At 39.8% G+C, this 3,172-nt stretch overlaps 1 pseudogene; it reads right to left on the reverse strand.

Moving 5' to 3' along the window:
• Positions 1–526: 526 nt before the first annotated feature.
• Positions 527–2,491, reverse strand: LOC127203013 (60S ribosomal protein L27-like; annotated as a pseudogene).
• Positions 2,492–3,172: the final 681 nt, after the last annotated feature.

The raw sequence follows: 3,172 nt of genomic DNA on the forward strand, positions 1-3,172 counted from the left end.
AGGAAAATAAGAAAGCTCCTTTATTCTCAACTGGGAGATGATTTTTTTCCCATCTGAGCTCTATGGAATAAAGTAAACTATGCTCCAAAGAAGTGCCTTGATAGAAGTCCTGAACTTACAGCAGAATCAAGCTTAAGAAATGAAGGCAAAAACCTGTAGGAGGCCCTGCTACAGCAGGGAGAGGGTTCATTTCAGAACGTCATTTATTTACGTGATGAGAATAGTGTGCATTTATAGAAAATAAGAAGATAAAACTGCAGAAAAGAATCATCTCTCATGAGTACTTTATACAGCATGCATGTGTACATGTGTTTCTTCATCAAGAGTGCTGAGACAACCAACAAACCAACCAACCAACCAGAAAACATGCCAGAAGCCAAAAGGTGAGTAAGGAAAATTCTGCTTGGGATGTAGATACAGAGGTTGATTTGTACACTGAGCAGTGAACTTCTCAGAGCGAAGATACAGTTGTATTATCATGGTTTTGGTCGACCGACCCTGACTTCTTTTTCCACCATCTCCTGTATCACAAACCCAGGATCACACAATGGACAACCTCGTCCTCATTGGCATGTCTGGCTTGATCCCCACACTTCTTGGGATTCTGCTTCGTGAGGCTTGCTGCATCCAGAGAAGAATCTTGAATGGAGAGTAAAGGAGAGATAGCAATGGACCCTACATGGTCACCATGTCTGGGAAATAATTTTGAGGATGTCAAGTGTTTTTTTTTCTTTTGTTTTACAAGAAATCCAGTGCTTAATGTTGGAAATCAATTGTGAGAAAAGATCCAGGAAGACAATGTGTTTTGGGCACAGGGAAAGAACTAAAGGTTGGGGATGAGCTCTTCATCAATACATTAAAGGACTTACCTTGATGTGGACTTGTGTAGATTTCTTCTCCTTCTCTTGTCAATCTATGGTGTTGGGGAGCATGTCATTCCATCAGTGAGGTTTTGGTCCTCACTGTTGGGCATGTTCTGTTTGTCTTGATTGATACATAGCATTTTCTTTATTATAAATCACCACATTCCCCATGGTGCATTATAAGCCTCTGTTTTTGTTGTTGTTTTATTGTTACTATGGATTTTTCGTTGCAAAAAATTGGCTCAAAACAATAAAAATTATGAGTGAAAGCCAGATTTCAGAATGAAAAATAGTTCAATCTAAATGATGCACACCCAAATTATCAGGTATTTATTACTTATTGCAATATTGCTACTAATATATAAAAACCTGCTTAGATATTTAAAGAAATTATCTCATTGGACACTATTGATATGGTTTTAAAATATCATTTTATTAAGTAAGATCTGGTCTGTGATATTTGCTAATTGGTGTGTATAGTCCTGTCCATGGATAACTTGAAGTTCCAGCCTCTCGCTCTCTGCTATGGTCAGCCAGTTCCATTCTCAGGTAAAACAAGGCAGTGATCATAGCAGATGGAAACTTTTCCCCTTCTTGCCTGGTTCCATATGTGGAGGCTGGATACCATCAAACTCAGGTATATCTATACATTCTCATAATATAGCTTGTTTTATCCTGAGTCGATTCTTTTATTACTTGAGATCCATGAGGAGGAGAGCTTTCACGTATATTTTCTAGCTGTTTCATTAATATCAAGTGGGAACACTCCATCCTGATAAAACCCATTTCTTGTTAAATGGGTGAAAAATGGAGTGCTGACTTGGGGCTCTGAGGACACAGGAAATTGGACCAAATGTCCCAATGGATGTACAACTTGGACATAGTGAAGAAAAAGATTGTGTCCCTGAATTAGGATGCTCAGGCTAGGACAGTGGTATGGAGAACGTTGCCTGCCATTCGCCAGCTGTTTATGGTCCATGAGCCACTACACATGTTTCTGGGCATTATCCAGATTAAATTGATTGATGTGGCAAGTCTTGCCTATTTCTTTTGTACAAAGGGGAAGTGGTGTACATAAAATGAAGAAAATGAATGGATCGCCAGCATCGTTGTCTGCTTCCCATGTGTGGAAATAAGGTGACAGGCTGCTTCAAGATTCTGTGGTATTGATTTCTTTTCTTTTCTTTTAATTTTAATGATGGAAATGAAAATACACTTAAAAGTGAAGCCTTCTGGAAAAGCTGTTTGTTCTTCCCTGTCTTGTATCATTCCTCAAACTTGACCTTGGCCTCCTGCCTGGCCTTGCGTTTCACGGCTGGGTCTCTAAAGACATCCTTGTTGGCAACAGTCTTGTACAAGGGAATATCCACAGAGTACTTGGTGGGCATGAGTCAATTGTAGTTATAAACCTTCACAAAGGACTTGATCTTTGACCTCTTGGTGATTTTCTTCTTGCCCATGGCAGCTGTCACTTTTTGGGGATGGCAGTCAATTCCAGCCACCAGGGCATGGCTGTAAAGGTGGTCTGTGGCGCCATCATCGATGTTCTTCATGATGACGATTTTGCGTCCTGAGTAGCATCCAGCCAGGACCAGCACCACTTTCCCGGGTTTCATGAACTTGCCCATTTCGACAGCACACAGCCGGCATCCAGCAGAAAGGAAAGAAGGGTACTGGTTTCTTACACCATGAAGAACCGTATCCTAGAGCTGTGAGCTGTAAAAGTCTTTCCTCCTTTAAGTTGTCTTTGCCACAGTATTTTATCATAGTAACAAAAAAACCTAACTGATAATAGGCCTGATGAACACCTCCTTTAGCAATGTTTACTGTTAACAACCAAGGTTTGTGACAGTCCAGTGGAGGTAGCAGCACTTGCTATGAATTCCTTAGAAGAATATGTTACCATGTCCAGGAAGTTGCATTTCACAGCACTTCTCTTGATCCCATATTTCATTCTTTCATATTCCCTGAACCATGGAGAGGGTGAAATAGATGTCTTTATTAGGTCCCAGCACCCAACAGTCACTTATTCTCCATACATTGGCAACATATGAGTCTGTAGCACCAAATAACTATTAAAAATCGCATAAGAAACATACATGACTAACACTGAGACCAGAGCTAATCCATTCATAGAAACGTAACTAGAAGGAATGTTGACATACTTACAATTTAGCTAAATTACAGTAGCAGATTACCCTTTAGAGCCTGTAGTGACTTTAGTAGTGGATTTCTGACCCAGCGTACATTTTCTGTTTTTCAGGTTTACACATACATTTCTGTCATTTTAAAAAACATTTATTTCATTT

The sequence above is a fragment of the Acomys russatus genome, chromosome 19 (genome assembly GCF_903995435.1).
Source record: "Acomys russatus chromosome 19, mAcoRus1.1, whole genome shotgun sequence".
In the NCBI taxonomy this organism is placed as follows: domain Eukaryota; kingdom Metazoa; phylum Chordata; class Mammalia; order Rodentia; family Muridae; genus Acomys; species Acomys russatus.